Raw genomic sequence first — 27,024 nt, forward strand, 5'->3', positions numbered from 1 at the left:
CTATAAGAAAAGAGGAAGCCACGTGAACAATCTCTTACACTGACAAGCATTACCAACACAAGAAATAAATTGTCACCTGTGTAAGGTAAAGGCGACTGGCGTTCTGCTAGCAATTAACGTGACTGAGTCCCAAAGAATCACCAACAGGACCTACACAGTGGTAGGTAGAGGGAAAACCTTAGAAAAAATGGATCACGTTGGTAACGGCGGGTCTGGATCAAAGGGAGGTCCCTAAGGAGAAAACGCCGGAGCGACTGTGGTTTCATCAGGCAGTCCGACAGGGAGTTTTCCAAAGGACACATACCAGTAACAAGACCACAGGGAGCAAGTCGACGGTGGAAAGAGAGAGGCTAGCCCACAATCAGAAAATAGAGGAATACTGGCAGTACTAACGTCTAAAACCCTTGCCGAGGGTAGATAGGATCTCCATGGTCTTCAGTAGGCCGAAACGACGACGACGCAGAAGAATCACAGGATAGAGAGAGAGATTGCTTCAGTCCCAAGGTTTGAAAGTTTATCTTGTCTTCACATTTCATACAGAAACAAATTGTTATTTTTAAAAAGCAGCTGATGAAACGGTTAATCGATTAGTTTTTCCATAGATGAATAAATGAAGTAACTGATCAATTGTAGTAGGGGGTAATAATGAAGAAGCTTTTCTTTTTGTTTTAAAATTAAACTAGATTATAGCACTACAGTACACGCTTCTGAATTTCTAAAATTTCCAGTGGTGAATCTTTTCTTTAAATTTATTAGCTGTATGCAGAGCATCATGTTCTCATGTTATACCAGATCTTGCTTTGTGAGGGCAGTACTCTGACCAGCAGAGTTATTCAGGCACTGCTTCACCACTGCCAGTACCTCTCTCCCAACTTCTGAACTTCACAAAATTTCTCCTACACATCTTGCGAGACACTACTGCCCGTGGAAGAAAGCATACAGTGGTGCAGTAGTTTCGCCTTAGCCGAAGGGACTGCTTCCAGTGCAAGTTACTCCAAAGCCAGGGGTGCACTGCTTTGAAAACTCGCGGATTATGATTGGGTGGTGGGCCAGAACTCGAACTGTGAACCCTGATTTTCACGGACAATGCTGTCGCCTACGAAGCTGTTCGCAAGATATACAACACTTGAGGCAGTGAATCTGTGAGGGCCTGGATACACAGCGGGTAAGAGCATTGCCTGCGAAACTTAATGTTCCAGATTCGAATTCCAGTTATACTCACAGTATAATCTACCAGGAATTTTGCATCTGACATGAAAGAGTGGCAAGTCTTAACAGCCTGACAGTTCATGACAGAGTTGCAGTTGGATATGTACAACGCTAGGCACATGGCGTCAGAATACCAATTTCTCACACTGTGTGCTATAAAGATGAAGTCCCTAACGCAGAAAGTGACAGACGGTCTGGTTATGATGATGATTTGGACCTGAGACTGTTGTGAGAAATGTGGAGGTGTACTTTCCAGTAATTAATGCGTAAAATTTCTGAAGGAATGCTATGTGTTTATTCCGGAAGTGCCTTTCTTGTCATCACACTTGCCGTAATACAGACACCATTGCTACTTGGTACACACACCGAAATGATGACACAGTCAAACCATCCCATGAATAACTTCTTCGTTCGACTTTCTAATAAGAACTCATGTCATGAACTTAAACTAATTATAGTGCAGCTTGCAGTTTAATAACATTTTATAACTGAGCAGCAAACACACTATCTATCAGGCCATGTACAGTAGTACAACACTCCCGACCGCTCCCGACTATGGAGGCCACCCAAGTTGGCTGTCAAAAGGAAGTATAGTCTCTGTCTTTTCCGTTTGACCCGTCAGAGCCAATATCAACACAACTAAAAAACGCCATTCCACGATCAGTCAATGAGGGTTGCAGACGCTGTCTCCATATAAACTGGCGCGCCATAGCTCACGGTCATGGGGCAGTATGCTACGCGGTAGCAGGGCTTAAGACGTTTTACTACAACTGGCACCAGGCCAATTACTCATAAATGTTAAAAATTTCAAAACAGTGAACTATTTTTCTTTTCTTAAATAGGATAATGCAGCCAGATTACTTTTCAGATGCGACTCGTTTAGTATCAGAGGATGGTTATTGTACATGTTTTCGCTGCGCAAAGACTGTTCCATTAAAATTTCGGGCGTGCATCCGCATACATTAAGCTTCCTCTAATATTTCGGCTGAATACCTTCCAGCCATCTTCAGAGGGAGCCGAGGTGACTGACCCTCCAGCACTTGCTCCGTTCTTTTAAACCCGAGTACCGAAGCAAATGAAAATCGGATGGGGTGAAGTCGGGACTGTGTGGAGGAAGATCGATGACATAGAACTCAACGCGTCGAATTGCTACAGATGTCGCAGCGTCCGTGTGTGGTCTGGCATCTCAATGCTGAAGGAGAGGGTACTCCTTGCGTGGACAAACTTTTCGAATTCGAAACTCGATTACAGCACGCTGTTTCTCATGGACCCATCAGGTACGTTACACACTGCCATTTTACACGCTACAATTCGGAGAACTCTAGCGGGAGAGGGCTGAAAATATGTAGCCGTGATAAATAAGGATCTGCGACGTTCGTAACGTTTGTTTTGCTAAAAAGCTTTACGAGTTTTCACATAAAAAATTCGGAGGCGTTATTTTTAGTTTACGTGTAGTTTACATCTCACGTTTTGCTCCCGTCTTACTACTCAAGTCAGGTCATCCGTCATTCTTGAGAACGACCGCTGTATTGATTTCAGGTCTGGCCCTTAGATAAGGCTGGTCATCGTCGGCATAGAAATGATATTTGTATGTGAGAACCGACGACATACTATTGGCATACAAAGAACACTGCACTGGCTCCTATGTTACGCCTGAGAGAACATGTTCTACGACTACTTTTTATTCCCACACACCACAGGTATTATCTGTTCTTCTAATAGCTTTCAAACCACTTGAGCACATATATACCTATTGTGTGTGGGAATAAAAAGTAGTCGTAGAACATGTTCTCTCAGGCGTAACATAGGAGCCAGTGCAGTGTTCTTTGTATGGCAATAGCATCTCGTCGATTCTCACATACAAATATCATACATACATACATACATATATATATATATATATATATATATATATATATATATATATATATATATATTCGGATGTTTCGACTATGACAGACCGCCGGCCAGCGTGACCGAGCGGTTCTAGTCGCTTCAGTCCGGAACTGCGCGACTGCGCGACTGCCTCGGGCATGGATGCGTGTGATGTCCTTACGTTAGTTAGGTTTAAGTAGTTCTAAGATCTAGGGGACTGATGACCTCAGGCGTTAAGTCCGATAGTGCTCAGAGCCATTTGAACCCTTTTGAACAGTTAGACCTGTCGAAATCGCAGCGTTGCCTGCAAAAATTGTTATTTACTGTCTAGCTGTGTAGCCTTATGGGTTTCCATGGCACATTTAAGATCGTCACTTATCTTACTTCATGGAGTAATTGTGGTATAGTGATTATGAAAGCTGGACTGATTTCGCCATGTAAGTAGAAAAAAATGGTTGCAATGGCTCTGAGCACTATGGGACTTAACAGCTGAGGTCATCAGTCCCCTAGAACTTAGAACTACTTGAACCTAACGAACGTAAGGACGTCACAACATCCATGCCTGAGGCATGACTCGAACCTGCCACCGTAGCGGTCGCGCTGTTCCACACTGAAGCGCCTAGAATCTCTCGGCCATATAAATAGAATCTGAGCAAGTGTTCAGTAATTTGGTTGTGAGCAGTGCAAGATGAACATAAAGTCCAGTTGCAAAACCTTTAGAGGTGGTTCAGGGATAGCTTCTCAGTGTTTTGGTATAAGGAACCTATGGTCTCTAGGGCTCGTCTCAGAGTAATAATGTAATTTATTCGGTTTGTTATCGCTCTCACTCTTGTTTCTGTGGAAGTAGCTTAACAATAGTCAATAATCTCGTAGCAAGCAATAACGAAAAGCTAAAACACACAACGGAGAGTAATGCAACAAGCGTCAGATGAAACACTTGCGCTTTTATCTCTTCGTGATCAGTCTGTTAAGTAAGTGTACAGAAGAACACGTAACAACTGCACAAATGCTCCCTTACAGATATTCTTCAAAATTCCAACCACCATAATGACGATAGGGCGTGCAGCGACAAACCATCAAACGCTCGATAATGCCAGGAATTTGGTGTACTGATCCGCAGTTGCGACAATGCTATCAATCAGGTCCGTGAGGATATCGACCGGAGTCTGTAAACTAGACTCTCTACGTGCCCCGTTGGCGTTACATCTGGTGACCGAGCTGGCCGTATGGTCGGCATATGGATTGTTTTCGACGCAATACAACGCAAGCCTAACTGGGGCGGAAAATAAACGAAGTGCAGTGCTGTAAAGATCTGCCGGAGACAGTGGCTCCGTTATTCCAAAACACTCAGGAGGTAAATCCGCGCTGTCTCTGAAAAAGGTCGTCGGTGGCATTCTGCTTCACTCTGTGTAATCTAGGCCTTTGGATACAGTGCGTAAGGTCGGTATTACAATATCAATTTATTTGTCAAAGATTTGGTCAAAGATGTGATCAAATATTCGTCAAATATATTTGACAAAGATATTTGACGTGGCGCTAAAAAGGGGTATTACACTGTCATCATATTTTTCGTCAAAGTTGAAGATGGCTGACCAGAACTTGTTATTAACCACAGGAGATGCATGTATCACAATTGTACTGTGAGCACATGTGGAAGAGAAGCAAGAGAAAAAAAAAGAAAACGTACATGCGTGAAGCCGTGGGTTTTACGACTACACAATACAAGCATTCAACAAAACTCGGTTAAAAATGGTTCAAATGACTCTGAGCACTATGCGACTTACCTTCTGAGGTTATCAGTCGCCCAGAACTTAGAAATAATGAAACCTAACTAACCTAAGGACATCACACACATCCATGTCCAAGGCAGGATTCGAACCTGCGACCGTAGCGGTCGCTCGGTTCCAGACTGCAGCACCTAGAAACGCACAGCCACTCCGGCCAGCAACAAAACTCGTTACGTGAGCTTATAGTGGAGGACGTCAAGTCGTACAACAATTACTTAAGAATGGGTGAGCATACATTTCTGTATGTGCTTAGTGATGTGTATCCTCCTATCACAAAACACTATACTCACTTAAGAACTCCTATATCTGCAGAAGACAGGCTCACAATAACACTCCGATTCCTTGCTAGAGGAGGGAGTTATCTTAGGTTAGGTTAGGTCTCCAATCTTCTTAATCTATATTTGTACTCAGGGTGCCTCACGTTGTAAAGCGCATCAGCAGCTACATACATCTCTATTAATTTTGTAGTTGTTGGTACACCCAAATTGTATTTACTGGCAATGTTTGTAAAAACAATACAGATATTTGACAAAGAATTTTGATATGTAATACCGGCCTAAGGCACTGATGGATCACTATTCACAATGTGATTATGGCTTTTCGTTCTCGGTTGTAGCTCGCTGATAATCTTGCCACTGAGCATCCATAAAGTCAAAGTACGTTTCATTTCCATTGAGTGAGGAATGTTCCACCACGAGAGAAATATTAAATATGCCTTTTAAGATGAGCAATAAGCTGTCGGGAACGTTCTTGACCGCTATTATGCTGATACCTTAAGAACAGAGTCTCATTATTGATTTTCTTGTAAATACCGGTACTAAAGTGCGCGTCATTTATAACGGCGGCCGAGTTTAGGATCGTCCTGCGCATCTGATGTCACAGAACACAATCAGCCACTGAACAGAGAACGACGTTGCCAGAGTTCGACTGCAGTGCAGAGCACGGACGAGTGTCTTCAGTTTTAGAAACGTTCAGTCATAAATAAAGTAATTGAACAAAAGCGATGTCTTGATATCACACTTTATTTTATAGAAAATTTGGAAAAAGCATTCTTTATACCAGCTGCTTCATATTCTATTAAGTAATTATACCATCCAAGCAGTAAGCCACCTAATTCAGGCGATAGCAAGGAAAGATCATTCTTACTAACGGCTTTTTTGCAATAGAGAACAGCGGTATTTGTTGATTTCCTATTGTACTTCGACGAAACGTGAGTAATTCATAATCATACCAACTGTGTTTATCGGTATTTTGCTTGATATTTTAAAGTCATCTGGGAGATATATCGAAGGACGAACTGCGTTAGCTTAATGCCGAGCCCGCAAAAACCATGGATACCTGAACAACCCCTCAAGGTTAATGTGTATTGCTGCTATGCGAATAGTTCTGAGTTCAAACCTTGATCGGTGCTTAACATTTTCTTTATTTAAAAAGAATATCGAAGTGTCTTACTTCATGAATTTTATTCGTTTGAATGTAATTTTTTGAAATTTCTAGTGGCAAATAATTTCGACCATCCGGAAAGTATACGCTATGGACTTTTACCTCTGCAAACTCTTCAAAATCTCGTGCAATGGTTTACTAAATCTAATGCTGCACAATAACTGCGTTGAACATTGAAACAAAATTAAGTCATTTATGTGGGGAAGGTATCAGTCAATAAGATGTGTAAGAATCAAATTTTTGTGCCAAATAGTTTTTTGTGAAATCGAATGATAAAGTGTGTCAAAGCAGTCGAAACGCCATGTGTCTGCACAGGTGAGCAGCGCAATGATGACAAAATCGCGCGCATCGCGGAATGCGGGGAGCACGTCTCTGTAGCAGCGAAAGGGTTAATGCGGCCGTGGTGCCTTTACTTCATAAACTGCGCGCTCCCCCCTAAACGTAAGTTAGCGAACTATACTATGGCGCTGCTTCTCTTGGCGCGTACAACTGGCAACGCATCAATCTCCCGCGTGTGGGCGGGCATGCGTGGACCGCCAAGATAGAAGAATTGAACTATAGTACGGTTGGGCCCTTTGCGGCTTCGCAGCTCTCGTGTTACAGTTAGCCTCCGGTGTGACATCGGCCGCGACATCGTGCCTTTCGCGGTTCGCCAGCAGCACAGCCCCGCACGGCTGCGGGGTGCCTGCCGCCCCATAGCGTGTCCGTGTCGGCGGCAGTGTTACGCGGAGCAGTTGGAAAAATTCGCGGCGCCCCCGTTCGCGTCGTCGTTACATATTTTGTTAATTAAATTTGTTGCGCACGCCGTGCACCGACGAGCGGTGTTTTTTGATTGGGCCGCGAAGTTGGCGCGCCAGCATTAAATAAATAAACAGCGCGCTTCTGCGGCAAATCGGGTTACGGAATATGTGCCGCTGGGAATTGTCTCCCACTCCCCGACATATATGTATATATATATACGTACACTGCATAGCACCGCGGGCGGACCAGAACGCTGATTATGCGATGACCTGATTCTTCTAATAGTCGCTGCAGAGGCGCGGATGTAGACTGGGTCAGGCGTCACGATACCTGATCTCGTTCAGAGGGTCGTTGGTTTTTCCGAGAGGTGGCGACGGATTTTGCAGGACTTATTTCAGACCGGCTTTAACTTCTGTGGGCATATGAGCGCCAAAATCAAAGATGACAAAACAAGTCTCCGGAGAGACTCAAAAAAGGCCTTTATGAAGACCATCACTTGTGACAACTTCCTGCAATATTGAAGGCTTATCTGTAAATAAAGAAATTTTATTATCTGACTTGTTGAAACGAAACAACTTTGATGTTTTAGTGTTACAAGAAACACACAGGGCACCAACTAGCCATAGACCAAAAATACAGGGCATGAAATTAGTTCTTGAGAGACCACACGAAAGGTACGGAAGTGCTATATTTGTGAAACCGAACTTAGACGTATGCTCCTGTGCTCTGACCTGCGAAGAAAATATAGAAATTTTAACAATTGAGCTACATTCATGTACTGTAACATCCGTGTACAAACCACCCAGTGCGAGGTTCAAATTTACGGAGCCTGGAAAGTTAGATTCAAAAAACATTAAAGTTATAGTAGGAGTTTTTAACTGTCACGGTCTCGCATGGGGTTATAAAGAGACAAATGACGATGGTGAAATGCTGGAGATCTGGGCAGACCAGGCTAAACTGAAATTGATACATGACCCAAAGTTGCCTGCATCATTTAACAGCGGAAGATGGAAACGAGGATATAATCCAGATAACATCCTTGTCTCCGAAAAGGTATCCCTGCAAACTGTAAAGCAAATCGAGGACCCAATCCCAAGATCGCAACACAGACCAATAACTTGGTGCATTACTGCAGTAATCAAGTCAGATGTAATGCCCTTCAAGAGACTCTTCAATTTCAAAAAAGCTCATTGGGAACTTTTCACAGAGGACCTTGATAAGGAGATCTTGGAAATTAAACCAAAGATACAATCGTATGAAACTTTTATAGACCTTGACAAGAAAATCTCTCGACGACGCATACCTAGAGGGTGCCGCACCCAGTATATCGCTGGACTCAATGGTAGCAGCAAGGAAGCTCTGAAAAAGTATGAACAACTGTACAATAAGGACCCCTGCTCAGAGGAAACGATCCAGGCAGGTGAGGAACTGATGTATGGTATATCCGAAGCGAGAAAGGAAAAGTGGCGTAACCTCCTACAAGAGACGGACATGAAGCACAGCAGTAGGAAGGCATGGAAACTGGTCAGAAGTCTCAGCAACGACCCAAGAGAACCAAAACCAAATTACAGTGAAGTTACACCTGATCAGATAGCTCACCAACTACTCATGAACGGAAAAACTAAAAGGAAGATCAGGAATGGCAAAATTAAAAGAAAACTGAACGAGGAGATTAGCTTCCTAGCTCGCCCGTTCTTCATTCAGGAGCTACAAGATGCCATCAACGATTTGAAAAACAATAAGGCCGCTGGCCTCGATGATCTGAGACCTGAGCAACTTAAACATTTTGGACTGGGAGTACAAACATGGATCCTAGAGCTAATGAATCACTGTATTACAACAATGCAAATTCGTAAACTGTGGAGGAAAGCTCGGGTTATTGCGTTACTAAAACCAGGGAAAGACCCAGCTGAAGTTAAAAAGTTTCGGCCTGTCTCACTGCTTTGTCATTTATTTAAAGTGCTGGAGCGAATGATCCTCAAACGCATAGCCGATTATGTGGACAAAGCCCTCATTAACGAACAAGCTGGATTTCGACCACGAAAATCATGCTGTGGCCAAATCCTTAATCTCACACAGTACATCGAAGACGGCTATCAGAGAGGAGAAGTAACTGGGGTGGCATTCCTGGATCTCAGTGCTGCATATGACACAGTTAACCATAAGTTGCTTACCCAGAAAGTGTATAATGTCACTAAGGACTACACCCTTTCTATGTTCGTGAAATGCATGCTACAGAACAGACGCTACTATGTAACCTTACAATCTAAAAACAGCCGATGGAGGACACAGAAAAATGGACTTGCACAGGGTAGTGTCTTGGCTCCAATATTATTTAACATCTATACCAATGATCTTCCCATCAGCCACCACACACGAATGTTCATACATGTTGATGATGCAGCAGTGGCCACACAGGATAAAAGCTTTGAACAAGTGGAGGAGAATCTCACAGGAGCCTCAACAGAACTTGCTACCTATTACGACGGCAATAATCTCAAACCAAACCCTAGTAAATCTCAAGTATCCGCCTTCCATCTTAGGAACAAGCAAGCCAAACGGAAACTCCGAGTCATGTGGCAAGGGGAAGAGCTGAAACATACAAACAGCCCAAAATACCTGGGAGTAACATTGGACAGAGCACTTACTTTTAAGCAGCACTGTCACAACACTAAAAAAAAAGGTCTGTGTAAGGAACAACATACTGCGGAAGATAACAGGTTCATCGTGGAGAGCTCAACCACATGTTTTGCGCACCACGGGTCTGGTGCTGAGTATCTCAGCAGCGGAATTTGCGGCGCCAGTTTGGAGGAACTCTGCTCACACTAAGCAAGTTGACGTCGCCGTAAACGAAACTGTACGTATTGCCACAGGATGCCTCAAACCAACTCCCACAGACATCATTTATCCCATCATAGGCATAGCACCACCCACTATCCGCAGACAAGTAGCCGCCGAGATAGAAAGATCAAAACAAATGAATGATCCCCGACACCCGTTGCATATGCACCGAAAACGTGTCCGGCTGAAATCCCGCAGGAGTTTCATTGAAACTACTGAAGAGCTCGCCACCAAGCCCGCCGCAAGGCGGCTATCTCTTTGGGAGGAAATGGTGACACACTACACAATGGAACTACTTGAGGAGGGATCTGCAGGATTTCAACTACCTTTTACAACTTGGAGGTCATTAAACCGGCTGCGTACTGGAGTAACTGGGTGCAAATCAAACCTATTTAAATGGGGTTACAGTGATAGCGATAGGTGTGAATGCGGAGCAATACAGGACTTGGACCACCTACTGATTTGCCCAGATATGTCTATGACATGCACTAAAGATGATATTTTGAAAGTCAATGACAAAGCAAACTACGTTGCTAATTACTGGGAAGGGAAGATATAATTGGTGCATCCGGATACGGAAGAAGAAGAAGAAGAAGAAGAAGCGGTATTTCAATGATTTTGCCTGAAGCGTTTGAGATTTGTACAGGATGCAGAATTAGACACTCGTCACAACCTCGAAAGTAATAGCAGTTGCATCAGGCACAAATGTGAAAAGGATTATATGTATAGACTCAAACGCTCCTACTACATTATTCTATTTCTTGTTGAATTCGGCAAGGTATAGTTTCGTCCTTCCAGGACATTTATTCGTGCTACGTAAAGTGTTATCTCAAAATGTTAAAACTTTTCCTCTCGGAATCTAGTTTTTAAACCAAACCTTCATAGAACTAATTTAATTGGTCAAGCGAGGTAACATTTATTTGATCAAAGAATAAAACTTGTTCTTGATTCCGTTGGTAAGATGCAGCAGTGCTTAGAGCAGGAAGCGGGGTACTTCTGGTCTCCTGAAAGGCATAGTTCTAAAACAACCATTTTTCCAGAGGTATTACCAAAGGAAATTTGACAGAATTTAATAATGATTTTCTACAAAAGTGCTTAACACAGGTTAAGAGCCGGCCGCTGTGGCGGAGCGGTTCTAGGAGCTTCAGTATGGAACCGCGCTGCTGCTACGGTCGCAGGTTCGAATCCTGCCTCGGGCATGGATGTGTGTGATGTCCTTAGGTTAGTTAGGTTTAAGTAGTTTTAAGTCTAGGGGACTGATGACCTCAAATGTTAAGTTCCATAGTGTTTAGAGGCATTTGAACCATTTGAACGGGTTAAGAAAGGGTATTTGCAAGCAAGAATCCATTAAGCTTGAAACAGCTAAAGTTATCTTGAAAGACAATTGTAAGGCGGCAGCTTGAATGAATATCAATTCCGCACGTTACATGAGATTTTATACGTCGTAACAAGTTGGTTGGTTGGTTGGTTTGGGGAAGGAAACCAGACTGCGAGGTCATCGGTCTCATCGGATTAGGGAAGGACAGGGAGGAAAGTCGGCCGTGCCCTTTGAAAGGAACCATCCCGGCATTTGCCTGGAGCGATTTAGTGAAATCACGGAAAACCTAAATCAGGATGGCCGGACGCGGGATTGAACCGTCGTCCTCCCGAATGCGAGTCCAGTGTCTAACCACTGCGCCGCCTCGCTCGGTCGTAACAGGTCATTTATACTAGTGACGCTAATGCACTCACAGGGTGATTTGGCTGAAGTTTTACAAACGTGAAAAGAGGAGTGGAGTGTCAGAGAATTGAACGCAATGTCAACCGACAATCTCTAGTTAACCTGTTACAGTTGCAAGGTTCTCATATGTTTGCTGCCATTGTAAATATCTTAAGTTTACTGGGCCAAAGATGCAAAAATGTTCAAATGGGTGTGAAATCTTATGGGACTTAACTGCGAAGGTCATCAGCCCCTAAGCTTACACACTACTTAACCTAAATTATCTAAGAACGAACACGCACACCCATGCCCGAGGGAGGACTGGAACCTCCGCCGGAACCAGCCGCACAGTCCATGAATGCAGCGCTGTAGACCTCTCGGCTAATTCTGCGCGGTTCAAAGATGCATGAGCGCGCTACACGAGTAGTGGATAAGATCCTTGATCCTGTGTTTAATGTTAGTCACTAGTCAGGCCTGCAGCATTAGGGCGTTCTTATTAGGGGCATATTAACGAGCAGTGGAGTGTTAGAAAGAAGATTTCATGTTTGTGGCCCTGGGAGAAATTAATCTGGAATACTTTATTATGGAGATGTAGGTATTTTATTGATTGTATGAATGGAGAATATTTTTGGACGAATATTTCAAGGTAGCTAACGCACGCGCAAGAATGAAATGTTTGTTTCTCAGACCCATTGACTGACATAAATCGTTATCCGTGGGATAACTAATAATATTCACGATTAGTTTCAATTTAATGCGTTTGTTTTATTACGTCAGAAATAATTGAAGTGGTTTAAATGTCCGCAATTTTCATACGAGTGAATTGTTAGTCTTCTTATGTTGTACAGTCTTTTTTGATAATAAGTAGAGTTTAATTTGTCAAGAACGCTTTTTTAAAAGGAAAACCCTCCTTCGTCATTCTTAGTAAAGTTTTAAATATTTTGAAGTATGTGCATTAAGCCTTACGCCACACGCTGCCACAAATTGTTTCGGACAAGCAAATGAAAGTTTAGTAGTGAGTATATTATTTTTCTTTAGCTGCTGAATTTGATGATTTCAATTTGCTTTCGAGAACTTCAGTACGCCAGACACAAATTAGCATGCTGAGCAAGAGGTAAGTCGTTTTTATTTCTGGGCAGATGTCACTTTGCATTGTCGTTAGCAAACAGTACGTAGTCACAATTTTCTGATGTTGTGCTAAGGCAGAAGATTAATTTACAGAGATCAGTGAACGTAAACTTAAACAGTTTTTTTTTTATTCATCGTTGAGTACTATTTTATTCTTTGGATATTTCAATCAGAAATTTTACTTCATGTTACATAATTTTCATATCGAACTTCAGTACTGAGTTTCAGTTAAATAGTTTTCATTGAGTACACAGTTAATTTCTTTGTGTGATTCAATTAGATTCATTTACATTACATCAGATTCAGCATTCTACTAAGATAAAAGTTTTGTTTCACGACACTGTTAACGAGTGCAGTACATGGACAACCAACAGTTAGCATTGGTCAGCAATTGAATACGATATTTAAGAACACGTTACACGAGGAGAAAGTTTTTGAAAAAGAATATTCATTGTTTCATATAAAGATAAATTACGTAGAAAGCTTACACAGTTACGAAAGCAGTATTCGGTTTAACAGAGTGAAACTGAAACACCCTTCAATTGAAAGTTATAGTTACTTTACCATTTACAAACTTAACAGATAAAATAAAAACTTCATTGATTAAAAATAATTATCTGCTTCTCTGTTGTAAGGCCGTTGATTCAACACTTCTATAAACTCGGATCATTACAGGCGAGCGTCTTGTAATTGTATAAAAGGGATACGCCCTATCAAGGGGCCATGGAACGTGAAATTTATACCGAAAATAATCACACGCTAAGCAGTACTCGGAAATGGGCATGAAAATCATGACATGCATACATTACTCGATACAAGAGAAGTTTTTGTAGCACCAAAGAGAAGACTTAGCGTATGGCCTTAAAACTACTATAATGAGTTTCTGAAGAAGGAAGCAAATACGAGGTGGTCTCACCACATGAAAACCCCTCATAAAACACGTTACTGTCACTGTTACTGTTGTCTTAGCTCGCAAAAGCGCGACCAAGGACTTTGCAATAGAATGAGTCACCAATGAGTCAGAGCCAGTATTAGAGGTTTAACAAGTGAAGGCTCATCAGCTTCAGATTAATTCATTTACGTGGATGAAATTTCAGCAAATTATCAGTAAAATATACCCAGTAACCAGCAGCCCGCCTGGCGGTAACCTTCCGTCAATTGCGATGCAGCATATATAGGGACGATTAAAATAAACTAAACCCGAAGAGGCATTTGGGAGGACCAACTGTATCTACCGACCGCCATGTCATCCTCATGCCAGTTTTCGTGACCGGAGCCCCTACGTCTCAGTAGAGTAGCTCTTCCATTGCCCTCACACGGACTGAGTGCACCTCGCTTGTCAATAGCGTTCAGCGGACCCAGACGGTTACCCATTCACTAGCACTAACCAACCCCGACAACGCTTAACTACAGTGATCTGGCGGGAACAGCGTTTAGTACTGCGGTATCGTCGTTGGCTTGCAGGGGAGATTACTGCTGCTAAATGCCACACTTCCCTACGGCCACCACATTATATCCCATGTGGTGAGAGCTGTCCCTCGTCGTGTAGCACACCGCTTCAGCACTCGCATACCATCGACACCAGGCAGAGTACCGAGCTAGACAAAACTCGCACTGACGTGTCCGGCTCTAAATTTTCTTCGCTGCCTCTTCGAGTGTCTCGTATCAGGACACCGCGATGTCCGTCACCCAGTGACGAAGTAAAGAGGTCACTTTTATTTTAGGCAACATAGTTGTGTGGAGATAACAGCGATTAATTTACTTATAATCAATTATTCAACACAGGTTACCAACCGTGCACAGGCAGCGAGCAACCAAATGGTGTAACTTGCCCTGAAGATGACCCCATCGCGGGTTGAAACCGGTTGGTGGCAAAATAAATAATGCGATTGTGACTGTCATTTTGAATAATTGATTAAAGAGGTCACTGTCCGTACTAGTAATTAATCGATTCCAGGCGTTGCATGGATAATACGGTCAGTAGACCCAGAAGAAGGCTGCTGTAACCGTGACCAAGACGTTGGTTTCTCCAGTAAAACTTTTTACATTATGTCGTGCTACGATATCCAGAAAACTTTTATGTCAACTGACTCTGGCCGAGGAAGCCTATCCAGTTATGTACGTATTATCTAATGATCCATTTATTCATCTTCTTCCAGAGATTCCACGAAGAAGGAGAACCTACAGTGAGGTGGAATAAATCAAAATATACACGAAGAAAGAAGATGAACTTCTAGAAACTTAATCTGTACACTGTAATGACAATAAACGATAGCTGTACTCTGTTCTTTGAAGCTCAGTCGGCAGATGTTCCTTCTCAGGCCATTAGCTGTCGTGGTCCTTCACAATGAAGTGCCGTGCTTAGGACGTTGTTCCACTGAGCAAGAGACACATCGGATTCTGGTAGCTCAGTACCATATTAATACAGAATGTATACTTCTAAAGGGAGATCCTTTGCCTTACACTCTCGTCGACGTGTCCATACTGAGATAGTGATGTTAAAGACATGGCAGACAGAGCGAGGAGCTGGAGGAAAGTGAAGAACAAAGAGCAATGGTCGACTTGCTATATTTTGGAGTTGTCTCTTCGGCAACAGGAAGAGTACAGAAGAAACACGAAGTTAGATGCATCTCAATCTGTCAGCGAAACTCATAGCTTTTCTAAGCGTAGCGTAAGACAATTTTGTTTTGAGAAAGCCTGGCGACTATGTCACCTTTTAGCTATGGGACGTCATATGTTGGACAAACTTGTAGCACCATGGGAGACAGATACTTCGAACATCAATGACACACGTATCTGGACGAGTCACGAAAATGATCAGTGGCCTTGCATTGTTTCAGTACGAGGTGCAGAATGGACTACAAAGACGCTAATATTCCCTCATCGGCGTCTCCATATTGGGACAGTGATATTAAAGAAGCGCCGAATCGCGGTTGGAAAGGTCTGCCGAACAGAGACACAGGATGCCAACTTAGCACAGCTTGGGATCCAGCACTGACCATCTGAAAATGACAGCGTCCGCAAACGGGAGCCCTTTGTCATACAAGCGCTGACGTTTTGATTGCGACATAAATATTTCGGATGGCAACGAATGGTCACACATAGAGTTGCACTCTACCAATACTATGGTTTGATAGTTTTGATACGCTGCATGAATGACGTAGTGAATGGTAGGGTTACCGGCAGTACAAGAAACATTGGTAGAGAACGTAACATAAATGAATGTATAAGAGAGAATCTGGAGTCGACGATTTCAAAAAATGGTTCAAATGGCTCTGAGCACTATGGGACTTAACATCTGAGGTCATCAGTCCCTAGTACTTAGAACTACTTAAACCTAACTAACCTAAGGACATCACACACATCCATGCCCCAGGTAGGATTCGAACCTGCGATCGTAGCGCTCACGCGTTTCCAGACTGAAGCGTCTAGAACCGCTCGGTCACACCGGCCGGCGCCGACGATTTCGCTTTGATTTTTGTTAGTTTTTTGTCTGCTTGTTTTGCGCATAATTAGAACTGTACATCATTCAGTGTTAGTCGATTATGTATTTTATATCCTTACAGAATATGAATTGCATTTTGTAAGTAATAAAAATCAGCATAACTTCTGCGCCTTTATATAACCAAAGCAATTACTTCTGATGCAAGTACAGTTTACTTGCACACACACACACACACACACACACACACACACACACACACACACACACACATATATATATATATATATATATATATATATATATATATATATATATATATATGCGAAATTTGTTTGTGAATCACAGAATCGTGTTTTATACATATAACTTCGACGAAGTATTGAAACCATTCCTGGCATATTTTTGTTTTGGTCTTTTTAAAATGTATCTTATCGTGGAGGAAGCTGCGCAGTATGATAAATCTGTAGTTTTCTTTATTTATACTACAACAACCCTCTGTTTGGCTTTAGAAATCAACAATTTTCGAATAAAACATTGGCAACTTGAGTTTCACCATAAATACTGTTAATTTTTAAGTAATAGCATAACTGTTGTCGCGTGCCAGTGCACCTTTGTTGACTTTGGATGAGGAAGGACTGGGCTAGTGGGGATTGAACATCGTTCGTTACAAAAACTGCATTAAATACCATTTATTTCAAAACCAGATTCCCTTCAAAGACATAAACACATAAGATTCAAGACAATAATTTCCTTTTTTGCCTAAAGAGAACCTTAATTAAGACACAAAAACATCGTAGGAGCAGCCAGTAAAATTTGAAATGAACAGCAAATTTCGAGAGCAGCAAAGGATGAATAATAAATTAGTTAATCTCGGGAAGACGCACAGTATGTGTCATCTACTGTGGGAGTAAACACCGGCAGAAACAAGGATGGAGAAGAGTTGGCATGACCGCAGGCAGGAATCCAAAATCATCTTGCAGGTAAATAGAACGCTTTATCTCAAAGTGGACAGAAACATAACTTCTTATTATGATGTGGGTCGATGTGCTTCCTATGCTTCCTATGTGCAATTACTTTACTCCCTGCTGCTACTCGCAATCGTCGGCCAAATGTTGTCTTCCTATTACTCAGTATAGATGCTCTCGATCTCTGTGACCGAACTACGTTCTAACGTAGCGTCGGCGGCTAACCGACCGCTTTCCACGAAGTGGGGCCGGGGCTGTTCCGCAGCTAAGTAAAGTAGCTTGGCATGGTACCACGGTACTTTAGCTTTTTATGTTTGATCGTGCCTTATTCTGACATGGATTAGTTTATTTCATGCATCTGAAGAAGTCTGTAAAGACCAGTAACTCGCAACTGAGGCGGATTTTTCACGTATTAAAGGAATATACCTCTCCCATTAATAATTCGAGTAACGGGAACCAGTACGTATGCTAAAAGGCAGTCACAAACAGAACACCTCCCGTACTTGAGGCAAGTAACGGCTTCTGCCAATTCAGTGAATACTTACTGTGCAAGCAGTCGCAAGCAAGTAGTGAAATTCATAAGCTGGGAACGAAGGCCGTCAATAACACATTAATTTATAAACCACGAAGTACATTAATAAATACATACACGAGGGCTGTCCAGAATGTAAGTTCCGGTCGGTCGCTAAATAGAAACCACAGTGGAAATCATTAACATTTTATTTGAAAGTGTTAGCTACACTTCCCATACACTTGACTACATAGTCGCCGCTCCGACTTAGACATTAGTCGGAGCCTTATACCAAATTTCCAAACCACAGTCATAGAAGGCAACTACTTATGCTTTCTGATAATTCTCTACACTTTTCTATAGCGCGTAGCCTGAGCCCAAGTGTGGTCTCCGTGTCCAGTGTTTCATTTCAACAGAGATGGTACTCAGGGCGAGCCAATTAGGGCTGTGTTGTGGATGATCGAACACTTCCCATCGAAAAGGCTGCAGGAGCGTCTTCACTGCCCCTGCAGAGTGTGGCTGAGAATTGCCATGAAGAAGGAAGTGCGTGGCAGTTGTGTTAGGTGGGCTGCATTCATTAAGGCGAAGCCTCTCAGCGGACACTGCTACTTGGTGGGAGACATCGTTGTTGTGAGCACTTTTACTCGTTCACAGTGCGCTCACAACTGAAAAGTGCGTCTTCATGCGACAGACAGTCATACTAGAGACACTACCCAACACATCCATGCAAAGCTTCATCGGATTTTTGCTGTGGTATCCATTTCGAGACCGATCGGAACTTACTTTCTGGACAACCCTCGTATTAGCAAGCAAGTTGTGGAACTCAAAACCTAGCGTGGAAGCCATCAATAGCACTCTCTTTAAATTGATGAACCGCCAGATACGTTAATGAATACATATATCAAGATGAAGGCGTTAAACACACCACGAAGACTTTCCTGGTGGAAGACTGAGCTTAGACAATCTGAGACCACAGGTTACAGCCGAGGTAGTGACAGCTTGGAGCCAAAGTTGTTGAAATGTCTCTGTGAGGTCGTTTCATAAGACGATTGTCGAATTCGGTACAACTTATTCACTCTACTACCTGATTTTTTCTAAATTCATGAATTCATCCAGAAAGACTTAGCACTCAAATAAAGCCTATTTAATATTATATGTGTGGTTTGATGTGGGGTTTCTGTTTTGTTTTGTGGGAAACGATGAGTTGGTCATCGTCTGAGACGATGTTGCTTCTCGTTCGAAGGGGAGTACAGGATGACCAACTTAGGTTTCCAATACCTGAACAGAGAGGTTTACCCATCTTAGCCGAAGACTGTTTTTGTGTGTGGGGTTGGTGACGGAGGGTGGGAGATAGGTCATCTCGAAAGAGAAAGCAGCACTCTTCGCTGAATGCTTGGTAAGTACGGATCGTAGCTCTTAAGGGGGGGTTTCAGGTGATTGGAAGCAAGTTGACTTAGGACTTCGTTACGTTTAACTGTTGAAATACTCAAGAACCTTAGCTTAACTGCAGCGTGTGAAACGAATTATTTTTCCGAATGTGCCATAATTATATTGCTTTAAATAGGCGATTTTTGGGTGATTGATTAAAAGTGTGAAAGTTACTTTGTTCATTTTGAACAACGATGAAGTAGAATTTCAAACGGTAAAGCTGATTAGAAAAAGCTGGTTAGGATCACTTCAACCGTACGTGAGTGTAACACTGTGTCGAAGCAAGTATGATTTTTTATGGTATATTTTGTGGAAGTTGCTTTTGTCTTAAGGTGTCGATTTTGTGCCACGTGTTTGGTAAGCAATGACCGTTCTGGTCCACCACGGCAGCGCAATAGGTTTTATTTTAACAGTTTGCTTGTTTACTGAGCTATAATTTCTGCAAGAATATTTGTTCTTTCGTGCGGTTTCTACAAATCAGCACAACAATTTGATTCGGAATGCATACGTGCTCTAGTTTGCAAGCAGCAGACGCAGTTAGTATGCTGAATAATTATCGCACAACCTCGTGCATTGGTTGAACCTCTGTCCAGAATAGTGTATGCTTAGACTCGCAATGCGAATCTCATTGAAATATTTTTATGGTATGAATGCAAAGGAGATGATAGTATCATTTTCTCTCACCCCCATTTTCTGTGTTTCTTCTTGCTGTAGTTGCCGGCCGCGGTGGTCTCGCGGTTCTAGGCGAGCAGTCCGGAAACGCGAAACCGCTACGGTCGCAGGTTCGAATCCTGCCTCGGGCATGGATGTGTGTGATGTCCTTAGGTTAGTTAGGTTTAAGTAGTTCTAAGTTCTAGGGGACTGATGACCACAGCAGTTGAGTCCCATAGTGCTCAGAACCATTTGAACCATTTTTTTTCTTGCTGTAGTTGAAGTGTGCTGTGTTACAATCTCACGTAATTCTTAGTTAAATATTCCTAGTCAGGCTCCAGTTATGTGTAATTAGGATGTGCAACCAAATACTTAGATACAATAAATAATCCACGTGAAAGATAAATTCTGTGGTGTTGATATTACCCACTTACTCCAATTTCCAATCCTGAATGAATCAAATTGCTTCATGTACGACATGGAGTGCTATTTATCTGGCTACTTAAAGAAATTTGCATCCTTGTAATTAAATTATTAAAATAATTAAACACATAATTTTCCAGCTCCGTTTTTTTTTCTAAAAGGTTAGCATGGTCTTGGGCTGGTGGCGACCCAGAATTTCTGAATTTTTATCATTATTTGTGTGAGAGAAGCAGCTAGAAATGCGAGGTAACGTACATGGCTCGATGACAAACGTCGTAAAGACAGTAATACGTGACAAGGTTCATTGGGCGAGTGCGATAAGCTAGCAAACACACACTAGGAAAGCACATAGTTGGGGGCGAACTGGCGGAATTACACGACGTGAAAACAGCACTGGTAAAGATGCCGCATGGCAGCTGAATTCTAGTGAAACATTCTGAAACTTGCTCTCCTGGTATCTTTAATGGAGACTCGTCAAGAGACGGCTTCCGCCCTAAAGATGTCAGGTGCCGTAGACCGCTGCAGAATATACCCTCCAGGCCGCAACGGTTCACCTGCTGCACGTGGACATCTCCCGCCTCCGCGTGGCCCCATCGACTTGATCTAACGTGCTCTCCTCCAACTTCTCCAAGACATGCCCCCGTGCCCCACGGACTACCACAGAACGAACTCAGACTCCGGAAACGGCCTATACGGCCCTTGCCACATATGAGCCGCAGGGAACATAAAGCCGATTCCTTCCTGCTATTGACAACTCACTCCTTGCCGGTTCGACTTCAAAAGAACGCCCGCCAAAGCCTTAGTTTCGCCTTCTGGCCAAAGATACGGCGACTCACAAACCGAACGCGACCTATCGACTCGCAGCACGACTTGGCTATGTACACTACTGGCCATTAAAATTGCTACACCATGAAGATGACCTGCTACAGACATGAAATTTAACCGATAGGAAGAAGATGCTGTGATATGCAAATGATTAGCTTTTCAGAGCATTCACACAAGGGTGGCGCCGGTGGCGACACCTACAACGTGCTGACACGAGGAAAATTTCTCATACACAAACAGCAGTTGACCGGCGTTGGTTGGTGAAACGTTGTTGTGATGCCTCGTGTAAGGTGGATAAATGCGTACCATCACATCTCCGACTTTGACAATAGTCGGATTGTAGCCTATCGCGATTGTGGTTTATCGTATCGCGACATTGCTGCTCGCGTTGGTTGAGATCCAATGACTGTTAGCAGGATATGGAATCGGTAGGTTCCGGAGGGTAATACGGAACGCCGAACTGGATCCCAACATCCTCGTATCACTAGCAGTCGAGATGACAGACATCTTATCCGCATGGCTGTAACGGATCGTGCAGCCACGTCTTGATCCCCGAGTCAACAGATGGGGACGTTTGCAAGACAACAACCATCTGCACGAACAGTTCGACGACGTTTGCAGCAGCATGGACTATCAGCTCGGAGACCATGGCTGCGGTTACCCTTGACGATGCATCACAAGCAGGAGCGCCTACGATGGTGTACTCAACGACGTAGCTGGGTACACGAATGGCAAAACGTCATTTTTTCGGATGAATCCAGGTTATGTTTACATCATCATGATGGTCACATCCATGTTTGGCGACAGGGTACAGAAAATGTTCGACTGCTGCCGTGGCCAGTACTTTCTCCAGATCTCTCACCAGTTGAAAACGTTTGGTCAATGGTAGCCGAGCAACTGGCTCGTCGCAATACGCCAGTCACTACACTTGATGAACCGTGGTATCGTGTTGAAGCTACATGGGCAGCTGTGCCTGTACACGCCATCCAAGCTCTGTTTGACTCAACGCCCAGGCATATCAAGGTCGTTATCACGGCTGATTTCTCAGGATCTATGCAGCCAAATTGGGTGAAAATGTAATCACATGTAAGTTCTAGTATAATATATTGGTCCAATGAATACCCGTTTAGCATCTGCATTTCTCCTTGGTGTAGCAATTTTAATGGCCAGTACTGTATTGAGAAAAAGTGTCATAGTTTACACGGCCGCTTTCGTGTCCTCGCGCTGTTTCTAGACGCTTTACCTCTTCCGGTTATTAGATGCACGTAGTAAGACACTGATCGCATGTGTAAAGAAAGGGACCGTTATGACATAACGCCCTGTAGGTATGCAACACACATAAGGTACAGGTAATGCTGGTCGACTTTAACTGACGAAAGCTACTAGGAAAGCTACGATAAAATACGTTTACTTTTCATAGTCTACTGTACCTTATGGTAGTTTTACAGCTCCAGTCAGACACCACTTCTGCTGGCATAAATAGGTAGCTTCAGTCATATTTCAGTAGTGTGCTCGGTGAAATTGAAAATGTCAACCAGTTGCACCAATAAAATACGGTTGAAGTTTGACGACGGGAGCCGACTCCTCACCGGGCAATCATTGTACTGTCGACGTCAAGAAGAGTACTGCATCAGCCCTATGCTCATATGTCGTGCAGGTGTGTTGCTATTGTGAATGCCCCTGTGCTAATCGACCACAACATTGTAGCACCTGAGAGTGAGGGCGCTTCGGTGGGCTTATTGTGAGTTTTTGTTGTGATATTTCACATGGACACGTGATGAGCCAAAACTGCATGACCACCTGCTTAATAGCTTGTTTGTCCGTCTTTGAAACCAAGAACATCACTGATTCTGCGAGTCACAGATTAGACAGTTTGTTGGTAGGTTTGTGGTGGTATGTGGTACTCGATGTCTAAACGCACTCGTTTCATTTGAGTAAATAACAGGCCCCTGATTTGGTTATGATGATGGTGCCCTTTAGCGACCCCGATAGGTTCCATATGATTTACATCTGGCGAATTTGGTCGACGAGACATCAAAGTGAATCCACTATAATGCTTCTGAAACCACTGTAGCACGGTTCTGGCTCCGAGACACAAACAATTATATTGCTGAAAGAGGACATAGCTTACGGGAAATACATCAAGCATGAAGATTCAAAATGGCTCTTAGCACTATGGAACTTAACTTCTGAGGTAATCAGTCCCCAGGAACTTAAAACTACTTAAAACTAACTAACCTTCTGAGGTAATCAGTCCCCAAGAACTTAGAACTACTGAAAGGTCTCTGTTGGATTCCTTTCATGTTAATTTCTTATATCTGTTGTCATTTAATGCATAAATTCCTCTTCTAAATTTACTGTGGCGTTTCTGACTATCTGAGAGGAGACTGAGCAGTGGAACGTGTTACTTCTACACATAAACAAGAACGATCTGTCACACTACTACACTTTAAACACAGTTTATATGTAATTCATGACACACAGTCTTATACGGAACCTACATCCGCTTTCTATTATATACTGTATATGATCAGATACTGTCATCCCCCTTCCCTTCTGTGTGAGAGGACGAATGAGCAAATGTATTTCTAGTTGCGTGCTTGAGGGTAGCAGACAAGCCTGTCTGCTAGAGAACAGTAGGACCAACGTCGGAACAGGTAGCTATGCTTTCTAAAAGCAAAGAGGTTTCTATCCTTAGTATGGTTCTGTCCGTCCCTTGTCATGTTGGTACAGGAAGCTGCCCTTCTGGTCACTTCCGTTTTGTATCGGGAAGCACGCTCGGTAGGAGCGCAGGTCAGTCTGTCCGCGGCGAGCGTCTGAAGTGGTAAGATCTCCGGCTAAGCGCGTGTCTGCTAAGTCCGCAGGACAGTGGATTTCTTAAGTTCAGCCTAACTGAAAATTTAATCAACTTTATTTCAGGTTTAGCTCTAAAATATCTAATGTTATCTTAAGTTGCAACGCAGTGTATTTCGAGTGCGAACTTCAGATTATTTTACAGTAGTTGCTTTGTCACTAGTTTGTGAGTAAAGTGGAACCACGTGTTGATCAGTAACTCTAACTAAGATCATCACTCTTAAATGCGAATGTGCGTGAGATTATAACGTCTCGCCTTAACAATATTTTTCAATATAGCAACTTTCCTTTATGTTCAATCCACGTGGGGTGTACTTCGTGAGACCAGTACCACGTGCTTATACAATTGTTTGACCCATCAGGTTAATAGTAAGACGATAGTAACCAGTTCGAGGTTTTTCTTTTGTAAATTGCTTTTCGATCTAATTTATTTTAACTATCAAAATTATTGTGGCATTACACTCTTTGTGTAAAGGAAGTTAACCACGTGAAGCATGTGGTGTAATCATCAAAGTAGCTCTCAGCTATTCTTTTCGGGAAGATTTCACAGAGAGTTAGTATGAATTTAGTATACGAGGGTGTGGTGATTATATGACGGACAGGATTGCGCTACGAACGTTACTTCTTTGGGTGAAAGGTGAATCGGTTGGTTGTGGTTAATTTCCTCTTACATATGTTTCAATGTTCTTCGTGTGTTATTTTATGAATGTAGTGTTGTATGCAGTCTCCCAATCTTGGCTCCCTATTTGATGTGTTTCGTAAGATTACAAACTCACATTTTCACAATCCAAAATAAGGCACCAGCATAGTTATGACTCAAGTGTAATATGCTGAAATTTCAATGATCAATGTTAAAATAAATTTCCAAATATAAACTGATTTATTTATTTTTATTTAAATTCTCTTTTTTATATATGTATCACCGGTTTTCGTATGACTATTAAAAGATTATAATTAATGTTAGTCTGGTTGGAAATTTGGTAAGCTAGATTGGATACCTGGTGAAACAGTTGCTCAGTAATGCAACGTTAACTTCCTCAGATAGCTCACAGCTTTTAACCCTCTTTTATTGTCTATCAGCACCGCTTTCACATAACAAATTAAAGTATCAATATTACACTACTTAAAACTAACTAACCTAAGGACATCACACACATCCATGCCCGAGGCAGGATTCGAACCTGCGACTGTAGCGGTCGCGCGGTTCCAGACTGTAGCGTCTAGAACCGCTCGGCCACTCCGGCTTGCAAGCATGAAGGGATGGAGGTGGTTCGCAGCTGTCAGCGTGTCTTCAGTTACTACCACAGGCACCATTAAAGAGCAGGAAAACGTCTCCCTTACCATACTACTGCTCCCACCAGCGTGTGTCCGTGGCACGCTGCATTGTTCGGGCCGCCATTCACCTCGAATATGGCGTTTGTAGAGGCGCCCAGCGACCTAGTGTAGCTAAAATGTGAGTGATTCACCAGAAGAGCCGACACGTTTCCATTCATCGACGGTCAAATCCCGAAGGTCCCGTGCGCACTGCAGGTAATTGACGATGTCGTTGGGTCATCAGGTGAACACGTAGGTGTGGTATGCTGCGGAGCTCCGTGTTCAACAATGTGCGATTAACGGTGTGCTCTGAAGCACTTGTGGGTGCACCAGCAATGTGTTCTTTCGGTAGAGATGCCACAAATCATCTTATACCCTACTCAGACCACTCCGGATTTGGTGAGGAACTGCTTATGAGAGGAACACTGGAAGTTAGAGGTACCAGGAGAATTGTATCAAAATCGGCTAAAGTGAGTGCCTTAAAGCATTCGTATACAATTACACTGACTGTTGATCTGGACGTTAAATTAGCTGGGAGGTTATTTATTGTGCCACGAGTAGTTAGAGGGGATCTGCCCACTACGATTCTTTCTCGTAAGCGTGATCTTGCGAGGGTAGTAGCGAATATTTAATTCACAGCAAGCAAGTGTGGGAAAATGGGCGCAAGAGAACTAAACTGCAGTATGAGCCCTACTTATCGCCAATAGCTTGTCAAAATAACTTGCTTCCGCTTGATATGCCATGTAAAGATTGATGCATAAAAACCATACCAGTAAACTGTCCCTCCTGAAGAGTGTGTAACATTGCAATCATACCACCTGGAACCCTTGCACAAACTCAGCCTCTGGATTGTTTCTTCCGTGCCTATAAAGCATATAATCGCAATATCTGCAGCGACGCCTTAAGGCGCTGGCAGCATCACGATTAGATGAATGATAGACTGCTTCGCATTCCGTTACGTGCCATCACATTCCATGAGATACCATCATCCCGTTACACCAATATGATTGTGTATGCATTCTTTAAGAGTGGATACCTAGCTCAATGTCCTGTATAGTTTGTAACGCCCAAGGAGTTACCCTTAGATTATGGTGTTGTGAACCTTTGCGATCACTGTAGCTCGCCATTTTACATTCGGTGTCTATTGTTCATACTAACACTTTGTTTTGAACATTTTTTGAATGTCGACGACGTCCATTTTGTGAAGTGTAACCCATACATCCCACAGAAGATCGACCTCTGCGCCTACCAGACACTCATTATCTGTGGCCCTCATGATTCACAGGGTGAGTTAGGTAATTTTTCCTGTCATAACTGTTAACAGAACACTTACAAATAACGCTTACTGAAGCTCGAACTTGCTACCATTCACTCAAAGGGTTCCCTGTCAGGCACCATACCGCAAGTCGACTGACTCACTGAATCACGTGATTTGTGTATGACACGTCTGAAGAAACGAGAGGATACTCTTCTTCGACGCATTTACGATATTATCGAGGTTAGAGGCGATCTCACATGATATTAGCAAGATGCTTCTATGTATGATAATTTTTTTGTGTGGCGTGCTTGCTTGGTAGTTAATGTCTCATAAAATGTAGCGGATGTATTTAAACTGACGTTGTTTCTGGTTAGTATGGAGTGTAAGATCTCAGTGGGAGCGTTGTCGACCAAGAAGAGTAAAGTAATCATTGCGTTGCTTCGTTTCAGGGTCGTTCATGCATTTTGATCTAATCCAGAGTTTGCAGTGAAGGATTGTTCTAAGGGCATTACCTCGTGCCTTTTTTCTAAAAAAACGTTTGAGGGTATTCCGACATAGGATGTAATGCAGTGAAAATTACATACAACTGAAGCATGGGATACAACCCATCTGCTTTTAGCCATGACGT

Source organism: Schistocerca gregaria, chromosome 6 (assembly GCF_023897955.1).
Source record: "Schistocerca gregaria isolate iqSchGreg1 chromosome 6, iqSchGreg1.2, whole genome shotgun sequence".
Taxonomy (NCBI): domain Eukaryota; kingdom Metazoa; phylum Arthropoda; class Insecta; order Orthoptera; family Acrididae; genus Schistocerca; species Schistocerca gregaria.